Source organism: Balaenoptera musculus, chromosome 10 (assembly GCF_009873245.2).
Source record: "Balaenoptera musculus isolate JJ_BM4_2016_0621 chromosome 10, mBalMus1.pri.v3, whole genome shotgun sequence".
Classification (NCBI taxonomy): Eukaryota; Metazoa; Chordata; class Mammalia; order Artiodactyla; family Balaenopteridae; genus Balaenoptera; species Balaenoptera musculus.
In genome coordinates, this window is record NC_045794.1 from 6,824,973 (window position 1) to 6,839,075 (window position 14,103).

Consider the following 14,103-nt stretch of genomic DNA (forward strand, 5'->3'; position numbering starts at 1 on the left):
CCCTCCTAGTCTCTGCTCCCCCAGTGCTGGGCAGATGCTAGTGAAGATTCTCCTCCTGGCGGCTCTGAAGTGCAGACGTGGGTTTTGGTCCTATGAGGGGGAGAGATAATGGATGTTCTGATACAAGGCCCCCTCCTCTTACTAGGAAAACTGGAGGAAATTTCCTCAGTAGTTTTATAAGAAGCAAGAACTTTTCACCAAAGCAAGCACTATTTTCATTTTCCATGAAACAACACCGTTCAGAGTTATCCTACTAAAATTTTGTTCTTCTACTTCATACGACGTTGGACACTTGCTCCTTGTAAAACAGTGGTCTTGGCCTTTGTGAGCATCTGATGATTTCTGAGCTGGGCACACATTACAGGAGTCTCCACCTTGAAATTCATGATGGGCATTGGCATCAAATTATCCCTCAGATGCAATTTATGCCATTATACACAAAAATGTAGACCCTCAAGATTAGATAATTTGGTATATATGATTTTGTAACCTGTTTTTACAATCAATAATATATTTTGGACATTTTTCTATATCATTAACTATGCTTTAACACACTAAAATGTTTTATTGTAGAATTAAGAAACACAGGCTATCACAGGGATAGTATTGAAATTTTTAATTGTCTTCAGTTATTTCACTATATGAATGAAATGCAATATACTCACCTAACCATCTGTATTGGGCATTTAGTTGTTTTCAACGTTTTTGCTATTTTGAAAAAAGTTGCTCTGAACTTCCCTGTATTTAAATGTAAGGACCATCCATGATTGTTTCTCTTAATCACATTTTATGTGGAGTTGCTGCTTTATAGGCTATGAGTACCTTTAAGGCTTTTGATACATAGAGATTAATGCCTGCCAGAAATGTTTGCAATGCATTTTAGTTCCACAAATGTTGTACGAGAATGTTAGTTTCCACATACCCTCACCAACTTTGTCTTCTTATGAAGTTTTAAAATCTTAGCCTGTTTTGTAGGCAAAAACTGGCGTATATTAGCCAATTTAATCCTTCATTTGTGAATTACTTGCTCATGACATTTGTCCTTTTAAACTTGTGATGTTTGTCATTTTTGTCATGATTTATATTGAAGCTCTTTGTACTACTACTACTACTATCTACTACAACTACACCACCAGATACCTATACTGCATTCACTTATATGAACTCATTTGAGTGCACAGCAATCCTATAAGGAAGAATATATTTTTTACCTCCCAAAACAGATCAGTGAGGCAAAGCAAAGTTAAGTCACTTGCCCAAGGTGAGACAGGTATAAGAAGTAGAGGCAAGAATTGAACCCAAGCAGTTTGGGTGCAAGTCCTTGTCCTTATTGAATTATTCCATCTATAAGCTGAAGAGATGTCCTTCAGTTTATTATTTTAATTTTATCTTTCCTTTGTTTTTAGTTTCATGCAAGTTTCTAATAATATTAATTGTCTATTAAAATTTCCCTTTTTTTTACTTTTGCTTTCAGAGCCTTATTAAGAATGTTCTTCTCCACTTCAAGTTTAAATAAATTATTTAATCTTTAATAATTTTATGAATATATTTAAATATATGTCAATACTAAATAACTGTGTAAGTTATTTTATATCCAATATGAAATTCTAATTTTATTTTTTCATATATCATTCTTGCAGTATGTCTTTTTCTTTTCTCACTGATTTGAATGCCACATAAAAAAACATGCTAAATTACATCATTTCCATACCTTCTTTTTGGAATTTATTTAGACTTTCATTCCACAATATTTATTGATTTAAAGAGGGTCTTGTGGGGTATTAAATCCATACGCTTTGCAGTTCACCAGATGCTGAGGCACTAATGGTGGTGAATGAAGTTCCCTGGCCCATAAAGCTTATAGTCTAGTGAAGCTGGGCACCAGAACAAGAATTTATAATAAACTCTGGTAAGTGCCATCAACCGGGACACCAGTAGGGTTACTTAATCTAGCTGGGAGAAGCAGAAAACGTGTCCCTAAGGAAATAAATTTTAAGCTGAGACCATGTGTTCTAGAAATGAAGTTATTTAAAGTTTAGAATTTATAGTATTGACAGTAAAGCCTAATATATAAACTCTTGTATGCATACATATCTAGTATATGTCACTTTTATGTAATCTAATTTATTTAAACTGTTTATTTCAAGTATTAAAGGCTGAGAAATATATTCCAAGCTCCCATTACTATTATTCCTCTGTCAGTTTTTCCTTGCATTTGCAAAAGTTTTAGTCTATATACATAGTTTTTCTATTTTTTTCTAGCTTTATTGGGTATAATTGCCATAAGATATGGTATAAGTGTAAGGTGTACAATGTGATGCTTTGAAATGCATATATATATTCTCTGAGGCAGTCGTACAGATGGCCAAAAAGCACATGAAAAAATCTAATTATCAACATCACTAATTATCAGAGAAACGCAAATCAAAACTACAATGAGGTATCACCACACATCAGTAAGAATAGCCATCATCAAAAAGTCTACAAACAATAAATGCTGGAGAGGGTGCGGAGAAAATAGAACCCTCCTATACTGTTGGTGGGAATGTAAATTAGTGCAACCACTATGGAGAACAGTATGGAGGTTACTTTAAAAACTAAAATTAGAACTACCAAATGATCCAGCAATCCCACTCCTGGGCATATATCTGGAGAAAACCATAATCTGAAAGTATACATGTACCCCAATGTTCATTTCAGCACTATTTACAATAGCCAAGACATGGAAACAACCTTAATGTCCACTGACAGAGGAAAGGATAAAGAAGATATGGTACATATATACAATGGAATATTACTCAGCCATAAAAAAGAATGAAATAATGCCATCTGCAACAACATGGATGGACCTAGAGATTATCATACTAAGTGCAGTAAATCAGACAGATATAGACAAATATCATGTGATATCACTCATATGTGGAATCTAATTCTTAAAAAAAAGATAAAAATGAACTTATTTACAAAACAGAAACAGACTTACAGATATCAAAAACAAACTTATGGTTACCAAAGGGAAAATGTTGGGAGGGAGGGATAAATCAGGAGCTTGGGATTAACACACACACACTGCTATATATAAGATGGATAATCAACACAGACCTACTGTATAGCACAGGGAACTCTACTCAATATTCTGTGATAACCTATATGAGAAAATAATCTAAAAAAGAATGAGTATATGTATATGTATAACTGAATCACTTTGCTGTACACCTGAAGCTAACACATTGTAAATCAACTATACTCCAACAAAATTAAAATATTAAAAAAAGAAATATGTATTATGAAATGATTACCATCATTAAGTCAGTTAACACATATATCACATCACATAGTTACTTTTCGTATGTGTGTTATGAGGACTTTTAAGATCGACTTTATTAGTAATGATCAAGTACACAATCCAGTATTATCAACTATAGTCACATGTACATTCCATTCCCAGAGCTTATTCATGTTATAAGTAGAAGTTTGTACCCTTTGACCACCTTCATGCATTCCTCCCACCCCCACCCCTGCCCAGGCAGTCACCAATTTACTCTCTGTTTCTATGAGTTTGGTATTTTAGATTCCACATGTAATGAGATCAAACAGTATTTGTTTTTCTCTGTCTTACTTATTTCATTGAGCATAATGTCCTCAAGGTCCATCCATGTTGTCCCTAGAGACAGAATTTCCTACATTTTTATGGCTGAATAATTATTCCATTGTGTGTATCTATATCTACATCTATAATATCTATGCCTGTATATAGACTTAAACCTACATCTTTATCTATAGATATATCTATAAGTCTATACATCAAATATTTATCACATTTTCTTTATCCTTATAATTGTCAATGAACACTTAGGTTGTTTCCACTTCTTGGCTATTGTGAATAATGCTGCAAAATGATAGGAGTGCAGATATCTCTTCAAGATCATGAGTTCATTTTTTTTTTTTAATTTATTTATTTATTTATTTATTTATGGCTGTGTTGGGTCTTCGTTTCTGTGCGAGGGCTTTCTCTAGTTGTGGCAAGCAGGGGCCACTCTTCATCGCGGTGCGCGGGCCTCTCACTATCGCGGCCTCTCTTGTTGCGGAGCACAGGCTCCAGACGCGCAGGCTCAGTAATTGTGGCTCACGGGCCCAGCTGCTCTGCGGCATGTGGGATCTTCCCAGACCAGGGCTCGAACCCATGTCCCCTGCATTAGCAGGCAGACTCTCAACCACTGCGCCACCGGGGAAGCCCCATGATTTCATTTTTTAAGATAAATACTTGAAGTGGAATTTCTGGATTACATAGTAGTTCTATTTTTAATTTTTTGAGGAACCTCCATATTGTTTTCCATAGAGGCTGTACCTATTTAAATTCTCACCAACAGTGTACAAGGTTTCCCTTTTGTCCACATCTTTGCCAACAACTTTTATCTCTTGTCTTTTTTTGAAATAGCCATTGTAAGAGGTGTGAGGTGATAGCTCATGGTTTTGATTTGCATTTTCTTGATGGTTAGTGATGTTGAACACCTTTTCATATACTTACTGGTCATTTGTATATCCTCTTCGGAAAAATGTGTATTTACATCCTTTACCCATTTTACAATCATATTATTTTTGGGTTTTTTGTGGGTTTTTTTTTTTTGCCATTGATTCATGAGTTTCTCACATATTTTGGATATTAGCCACTTGTCAGGTATATGATTTGCAAGTATTTTTTCCATTCTGTAGGTTGTCTTTTTATTTTGTGAATTGTTTCTTTTGCTCTACAGGAGCTTTTTAGTTTGCTGTAGTCTCACTGTTTATTTTGATTTTGTTGCTTGTGCTTTAGGTGTCATATCCAAAAACTCATTGACAATACCTATGTCAAGGAGCTTTTTTCCTATATTTTTTCCTAGAAGTTTTATGGTTTCAGAGCCTAAAGGAATTTAAGTCTTTAGTGTATTTTGAGTTAATTTTTGTGAGTGGTGTAAGACAGGGGTCTAGTTTCATTCTTCTGTATGTAAATATCCAGTTTTCCCAGCGCCATTTATTGGAAAGACTATCTTTCCCCATTGAATATTCTTGGCTTCCTAGTCAAACATTAGTTGACTGTATATGCTTGGGTTTATTTCTGAGCTCTCATTCTGTTTTATTGATCTATGTGTCTATTTTCATATCATTTCTCTACTGCTTGGTTACTACAGCTATGTAGTATATCTAGAAATCACAAATCCAGGTTTTGTTTGTCTGTTTGTTTTTTCCAAAGATTGCTTTGGCTATCTGAGGTCTTTTGTGGTTTGACACAAATTTTAGTATTCTTTTAGTATTCTTTTTTCATTACTGTCAAAAATGCCATTGGTCTTGATAGGAATTGCCTTGACTCTATAGATGGCTTTGGGTAGTATGGAATTTTAACAGTATTAATTCTTCTAATTCATGAACATTGTATAGATTTCCATTTATTTGTGTCTTTTTCAATTTCTTTCATCAGTCTTATACTTTTTATAAGATCTTTCACCTCTTTCACCTCTTAAATTTATTCTTAAGTATTTTATTATTTTTGATACAATTTTTAAAAATAAATTTATTTATTTATTTTTGGCTGTATTGGGTCTTCGTTGCTGTGTGTGAGCTTTTCTCTAGTTGCAGTGAGTGGGGGCTAGCTCTTTGTTGCGGTACATGGGCTTCTCATTGCGGTGGCTTCTCTTGTTGCGGAGCATGGGCCCCCTAGGTACGTGGGCTTCAGTAGTTGTGGCATGCAGGCTCAGTAGTTGTGGCTCGTGGGCTCTAGAGAGTAGGCTCAGTAGTTGTGGCGCATGGGCTTAGTTGCTCCGCAGCATGTGGAATCTTCCCGGACCAGGGCTCGAACCCATGTCCCCTGTGTTGGCAGGCAGATTCTTAACCACTGTACCACCAGGGAAGTCCTTGATACAATTTTAATGAGATTATGTTCTTGATTTTTTTCCCAGATGTTTCATTGTTAATGTATAGAAATGCAAATGATTTCTGTATGTTGATTTTGTCTCCTGCAACTTCACTGAATTCTTTTATTAATTCTAATGGTTTTTATCTTGGTGGAGTGTTAGGGTTTTCTACATATAGCATCATGTCATCTGCAGAAACAATTTTAATTCTTCCTCTCTAATTTGGATGCTTTTCTCCTCTCTCTCTCTTTCTTTTTTCCTCCTTCCCTTCCTTCCTCCTCCTTCCATCCTTCCATTCTTTCTTCCTTCCTTCCTTTTCTCCTTTCTTTCTTCTTTCCTTTCTTTTCTTTCCTTCCTTTCTTTCTTTCTTCTCTTTTCCCTTTCTTTTCTTTTCTTCTTCCTTCCTTTCCTTCCTTTTTCTTTCTTTTCTTTCCTTTCCTTTCTTTCTTTCTTTCCTTCCTCCTCTTTCCTTCTTCCTTCCTTCCTTCCTTCCCCTTCCCTCTTTCTTTCTTTCTTTTCTTTCGTTCTCTTCTTCTCCTCCTCTTTCTTTCTTTCTTTCTTTCCTCTTTCTTTCTTTTTCTTTTTCCTCTTTCTCTATCCTCTTTCTCTCTTTCTTCTTACTTGCTCTGGATGGGACTGCCAGTACTATGTGGAATAAGAATGGTAAGGGTGGACACACTTGTCTCACTCCTGATCTTAGAGGAAAAGCTTTCAACCTTTCACCATTGAGTGTGATGTTAACTATGGGCTTCTCATATATGGTCTATATTATGTTGAGGAATGTTCCTTCTATACCCAATTTTTTACGAGTTTTTTAAATGTAAGGATGTTGAATTTTGTCAGACACTTTTTCTGCATCTATTGAGATGATCATATGATTTTTATCTTTCATTCTATTTATGTGGTGTATCACAATATTGACTGCATATGTTGAACCATCCTTGCATCCTAGGGATTAAACTCACTTGATTATAGTGTTGAATTCAGTTGGTTAAATTTATTGAGAATTTTAAATTGATATTCAAAGGGACATTGGCTTGTAACTTTTTTTCTTGTAGTGTTCTTACATAGCTTTGGTATCAGGTTAATTCTGGCCATGTAAAATTATTTTCAAAGTGTGCCTTCTTCAGTTTTTTGGAAGAGTTTAAAAAGGATAAGCAGATCCAAGCAGGAAAAAAAAATTAAAAAAATATAAAAAGGATTGGCATTATTTCTTCTTTAAATATTTGGTAGAATTCATCAATGAAAACATCTGTTGGAAATTCCCTGGTGGTACAGTGGTTAGGACTCCACCCTTCCACTGCAGTGGGCACGGGTTCAATCCCTGGTCAGGGAACTAAGATCCTGCATGCTTCGCAGCATGGCCAAAAAAAAAAAAAAAAGGTAAACATCTGTTCTTGGCCTTTTTTGGGGGGATGTTTTTAATTACTGATTCAATCTCCTTATGCATTATTGATTTCTTCCAATTTACTATTTTTTCATGATTCAATCTTGGTTGGTTTTATGCTTCTGTGAATTTATCCATTTCTTCTTTGTATGCTTCTATGAATTTATCCACTTCTCCTAGGTCATCCAATTTCTTTGGCATATAATGGTTCATACTGGTCTCTTATGATCCTTTGTATTTTGTGGGATCAGTTTTAATATCTCCTCTCTCCTATCTAATTTTATTTATTTGAGTGTTACCTCTTTCTTTCTTGGTTAGTCTAGCTGAAGGTTTGTTTATCCTTTTTGTTCATCTTTTCAAAGAACCAACTCTTAGTTTTGTTAATGTTTTCTATTGTTTTCCTACTCTCTATTTCATTTATTTCTGCTCTAATCTTTGTTTTTTCCTCTCTCTGCTAGCTTTAGGTTTAGTTTGTTCTTCACTTCTAGTTCTTTGAAGTGTAACGTTAGGTTGCTTCTTTGAGATGTTTCTTTTTTCTTAATGTATGCATTTATCACTATAAATTTCCCTCTTACAACTGCTTTTGCTGCATTCCATACTGTTAGTATGTGTGTTTCCACTTTAGTTTCTCTGAAGATATTTTAAAATCTCTTTTGACTTCTCTGTTGATTGATTGGTTGTTCAGTAGCATGTTGTTTAGATTCCACATATTTGTGAATTTTCCAGTTTTCTTCCTGTTGTTTTCTACTTTCCTGTCATTGTGGTCCAAAACATATTTTACATTATTTCTATATTCTTGAATTTGTTGATATGTTTTGTAGTTTAATATATGGTTTATTTTAGAAAATGTTCTGTGTGTATTTGAGAAAATTTGCTACTCTGTTGCTGTTAGTTGAAAAATTCTGTATATGTCTGTGCAATCAATTTGGTTTACAATGTTGTTCAAATCTGCTGTTTCCTTACTGGTTCCCTGTCTGGATAATGAATCCATTGATCTTAATATATTTAGGGGCTCTGATGTTGGGTACTTATATATTTATGAGTATTATATCCTCTTGATAAATTGACCCCTTAATCAATATTTAATGACCTTTTTTCTCTCTTGCTACAGCTTTTGACTTAAAGTCTACTTTGTCTAATATAATTATAGCGGCCTCTGCTCTCTTTTGGTTTCCAATTGCCATGGAATATCTTTTTCCATCCTTCACTTTGAGCCTATGTGTGTCCTTAAAGCTGAAGTGAGTCTCTTGTAGGCAGCTATACTTGGGTCTTGTTTTATTTATCAATGCAGTTAGTCTATGTTTTTTGATTACAGAATTCAATCCATTTACCTTTAGAGTAATTATTGATAGGTAGGACTCATTAATGCCATCTTATTAATTGTTTTCTGGCTGTTTTGTACTTCTCTTACTCCTTTCTTCTCTCTTGCTGTCTTTACATATTGCATATTTTCCATTGTGGTATGCTCTGATTCCCTTCTTTTTATTTATTATGGATCTATTGTAGGCTTTTGCTCTGTGGTTACCCAGAGTTTTACATAAAACATCATATATATATATCTCAGTGTATTTTATGCTAATACTAATTAACTTTGATTGCATACAAAACTCTACCCTTATCCTCCTCCCCACATACATTTTGTGTTTGATGTCACAATTTACCTGTTTTTGTATTGTGTATTCATTGACAATTGTACTTATAGCTATTTTTAATACTTTCGTCCTTTTACTAGATTAAAGTAGTTAACACACCACTGTATTATAGTATTAGGGGATTCTGAATCTGGCTATATGCTTAACTTTACCTATACCTAGTGTGTGTGTTATATTTTCATATGTTTTATGTTAGCAATTAGTTTCCTTTCATTTTGGCTTGGAGACCTCTTATCAGAAGTTTTTGTAAAGCAGGTCTAATGGTAATGATCTCCATCAAATTTTGTTTGTTAGGGAAATTCTTTATCTCTCGATCATTTCTGAATGACAACTTTGTAGAGTAAGGTATTCTTTTTTTTTTTTTTATTTTTTAAAAAAAATTTTTATTTATTTATGGCTGTGTTGGGTCTTCGTTTCTGTGTGAGGGCTTTCTCCAGTTGTGGCAAGCGGGGGCCACTCTTCATCGCGGTGCGTGGGCCTCTCACTATTGCGGCCTCTCTTGTTGCGGAGCACAGGCTCCAGATGCGCAGGCTCAGTAATTGTGGCTCACGGGCCCAGTTGCTCCGCAGCATGTGGGATCTTCCCAGACCAGGGCTCGAACCTGTGTCCCCTGCATTGGCAGGCAGATTCTCAACCACTGCACCACCAGGGAAGCCCGAGTAAGGTATTCTTGGTTGGCAGTTTCCTTTATTTTTTTCTTTACTTTTCTCCCTTCCTTCCTTCCTTCCTTTCTTTCTTCACTTTGAATATGTAATCAATCCTTCTCTCCTGGTCTGCAAGATTTCTTTTGACAAATCTGCTGATCTCCTTATGTGAGTTCTCTTATGTGACAGAATTTTTTTCTTCTCTTTGGACTTTTAAAATTCTCTGTCTTTGATTTTAGACAGTTTATTATGTGTGCCTTGGAGAAGACTGTTTCGGATTGAAATTTTGGGATGACTTATTAGCCTCATGAACTTGAATGTCCAAATCTTTCCCCAGGTTTGGGAAATTCTCAGCCATTATTTCTTTTCTCCCTCACATCTCCTTCTGTGACTCCATTGCATACATTGTTTCTCTTGATGGTGTCCATCATTCCCACTGGTTTTCTATGTTCCTTTTCATTCTCTTTTCTCTTTTTGCTCCTCTGATTGGATAATTTCAATTGATCTTTCTTCTAACTCATTGATTCTTTCTTTTGCTTGGTCAAGTCTGTTGTTGAACCTCTGTATTGAATTCTTCAGTTCACTCATATTATTCAGCTCCAAAATTTCTGGTTAGTTCTTCTTCTTCTTCTTTTTTAAAAAATATTTTCTATATCTTTATTGTTCTCATTTTATTTGTATTGTTTTCTTGGTATCATTAAATATCTATATATGTTCTCTTGTAGCTCTCTGAGAATCTTTATTATATTTTAAAATTATTTTGCAATGTTCACACTCTCTCTCTCCACTGCCGGGGGGCTGGGGTCTCCTGTGGGGGGCCCAGATGGTACCCCAGGTCTCCCTTCAGGGCCGGGGTGAACACCAGGGAGAGCTGGGAGGGGGAGGAGACTGGGCAGGGGTTGGGGCAGGGAGAGCAGCAGCCCCAGCGAGTTTGGGGGAGTAGTAACCAAGTTGGGGGGAGGGGCCGAACAGGGAGGGGCCTCAGGGCTCCCCCCCACCTATGGACAAGCGGCTGCTGGGGCCTCCCCCTCCAGGTGGGGGCTAGGGGGGCCTTGGGTTAGTGGGTGGGGAGCCTGGGGGCCCTGCTGAACCTCCCAGTGGCAGAGACCCCAGTGGGGGTGGGGGTGGGGTCCCGGGAGGCTGAGGGAAGCAAGACATCAGGGACATTCTGTAGCAGATAATGACCATCACCGACCAGAGCCTGGACGAGGCCCAGGCCAAGAAACATGCCCTAAACCACCAGTGAATGAAGCCTGCCCTCTTTAGCGTCTTGTGTGAAATCAAGGAGAAAACTGGCCTCAGCACTCGAAGCTCCCAAGAGGAGGAGCCTGTGGACCCACAGCTGATGTGCTTGGACAACATGCTTCTGGCAGAGGGTGAGGCAGGGCCTGAGAAAGGGGGTGGCTCAGCGGCAGCAGCTGCCACTGCTGCAGCCGCCAGGGACGGTGTGTCCCCTGACACCTCCATCGAACACTCCGGTGATCGCAGCAAACTTGCCCAGATTTGCCACATTTGCCACTCGGAACTGGAGAAGTATCAGCAGGCATGTCACGAATTCACAAGCCACGTCATGAACCTGCTGAGGGAGCAGAGCCGCACGCGGCCCGTGGCACCCAAGGAGATGGAGCGCATGGTGAGCGTCACCCACTGGAAGTTCAGCGCCATCCAGATGCAACTCAAGCAGAGCGCCTGCGACGCCATCATGATCCTGCGTTCCTGCTTCCTGGATGCCAGACGAAAAAGCCGTAATTTCAGCAAACAGGTCACTGAGGTCCTGAATGAGTATTTCTACTCCCACCTGAGTAACCCACATCCTAGTGAGGAGGCTAAAGAGGAGCCGCCAAGAAGTGCGGAATCACTGTCTCTCAGGTACTGGGGAGGCATGGGCAGGAGTTTTGGGGGCACGGCGCTCTCCCATCCTGTTGACTAAGGTGTTTACAGAGGGGCAGGTTCCCACCTGACCCTCCTTTCTGCCCCACACCCCACAGGTCTCCAACTGGTTTGGCAACAAGCGGATTCACTGTAAGAAAAATATTGGAAAGTTCCAAGAGGAGGCAAACGTCTATGCCATCAAGACTGCTGTGTCAGTCACCCAGGGAGGCCACAGCCCCACCAGCTCCCTGACACCCGCTTCCTCCGCAGGCTCTGGGGGCTCTTTCAATCTCTCAGGATCCGGTGACATGTTTCTGGGGATGGCAGGCTCAACGGAGATTCCTACCCTGCCTCCCAGGTGGAATCACTCCGACACTTGTTGTGGCCGGGGGCTACGGGGATAACCTCGGGAGAGGCCAGATGTATAGCCCTCGGGAAATGAGGGCAAACGGTGGCTGGCAGGAGGCTGTGACCCCGTCCTCGATGACGTCCCCGACAGAGGGACCAGGGAGCGTTCATTCTGACACTTCCAACTGATCTCGCCTCTCAGGGCCACAGGGGTGGGGGGCTCACAAGGCAACTCTTGAAGAGGACGCAGGCATCCAGAGGACAAAACCCAGACACAGGGGAAGCACAGGATAGAGAAGGGCAAATGCGGTCATCCCCTCCCCGGCCAGACTCTCTCATTGCTGGGTGTGGGGGGCATGATGACTACATGGCAGGGAAGATGGGGTCCCTTAAGGGGAGAGTGAAGTCTGTCTCCCCTTTTTTCCTTTTTTTCTCCCCCTTTCTCTCTCACACAGAAACACACACACCCAGAATCCTATTTTTCAGATCTTTCCTCTCCTCTCCTTCTCTTTCTCTCATACACACACATACAGCTATTCTGTTTCTTTCTCTCTCTTTCTCTCTCTCTCTCTCTCTCTCTGGGCTCCCCCCCCTCCCCCCCCCCCCCCCCCCCCGCCATATGCTCTGGGATCTGTGGAGATGCCAGCCCTGCCCAACCAGAGATGCCAAAAATGGGGACATGACTCTTCTGGACAGAGGACATGGGCCACGCCCCCTGTGCCTCCCCAGCCCCTGCCCCTCCACATGGCTTTATTACCTCATCCCAGCTCATCTTAAACCAATAGAATTGTTCCGTGGACGAGAGTGTCTGACTCAGATATCTACCTCAGAGGGAGTTTCTGCTACTTTAGGGAATTGTTGACTGGGCTTTGGGGTTGAAACTTTTTTTTTTTTAAGGAAAGAAAAATTAACCCTGGGATCCATCTGTATTTTTTTTTTTTCGGGGTTTTTTGTTGTTCGTGGTGGTTCTTAATTTTTAATTTAGTTTGGGGAAGTAGATGTTTTTATAAATATGTTGATTTTTTAAAAAAATTTCTTGCTTTTCCTATATTAGGGGTGATAGCCAAAGGGGTCATGATAAGAGAAAGGGGAACAAATAGAACTGGTGTAGAGGCCTGCTTGGATCCAGTCCTGTCCATCAGGAAGTACATTTAGCAGGGCCCCACGCCTGCCCCCGCTAAAATCACTTGGGAGCTCTCCTTTGCTACAGTCACTGAGGTGTTCTTTGCTTGTGCAGGCAGCTTCCCGCTGCATTTGGTGTGGAAGCAGTCAGGGCTTGCTCAGCCGGGCTATTCCCCCTGTTCCCACCACTGTGGGGCAAGGCTACACTCAGTAATTTTGAGCAAATGTCACCTTCCCCTGTGAGTGACACTTCTACAATCTTTTTTTTTAAACTACCATTTGCAGATTGGAGGGGGAAGAATGGGGAGGGGGTTATTGCCAAATATGTTAAACATGGGTTGGGGTGTCTGTGTATGTATCTCCCTCAATTTCCCCAGAAATGACGTATCTTTTTTTTTCTCAGTCCAAAATCAAGAGGGTGGGGAGAGAGAGGAGGGAGGCTGCAAAGAGCCAGGTATGAGGGAAGGTAAAATCACCGCTGTCCCACCCTCGGCCCTGAACCCTACTATCTGAACCCCTCAAATATCCTCAGGATTTTACAAGACTATAATAGTGGGGAACTTCTCCCATCAAAGATCCAGGCAGGACTCGGGGGCAGGTTGGGAGTGTGATGGGTGGGGGTGGGAAGCATGGGCCGGGGGCAGTTCTCTCCTCACTTGTACACTTGTAGTTTCACAGAAAAAAAAAGCAGTTTTATTTATTTATTTTTTAATTAATTAGTTTATTTATGGCTGTGTTGGGTCTTCGTTTCTGTGCGAGGGCTTTCTGTGGTTGCGGCAAGCGGGGGCCACTCTTCATCGCGGTGCGCGGGCCTCTCATTATCGCAGCCTCTCTTGTTGCGGAGCACAGGCTCCAGACGCGCAGGCTCAGTAATTGTGGCTCACGGGCCTAGTTGCTCCGCGGCATGTGGGATCTTCCCGGACCAGGGCTCGAACTCGTGTCCACTGCATTGGCAGGCAGATTCTCAACCACTGCGCCACCAGGGAAGCCCCAAAAAAGCAGTTTTAAATAAAGAAATTTCTTCCCCCACCCCCAAAAAAGAAAAACAACAGAAATGTGCACACATGTTCAAAACAGCACTGTTTTTCTTTTAATATTTATTTATTTATTTATTCATTCATTTGTTTGGCTGTGTCAAGTCTTAGTTACGACACGTGGGATCCTCCTTGCGGCACTCGGGCTTCTCTAGT

The 14,103-nt window shown here is 39.8% G+C and overlaps 1 pseudogene; it reads left to right on the forward strand.

Moving 5' to 3' along the window:
• Nucleotides 1-10,709: 10,709 nt before the first annotated feature.
• Nucleotides 10,710-11,980, forward strand: LOC118901606 (annotated as a pseudogene).
• The last annotated feature ends 2,123 nt before the right edge of the window (nucleotides 11,981-14,103 follow it).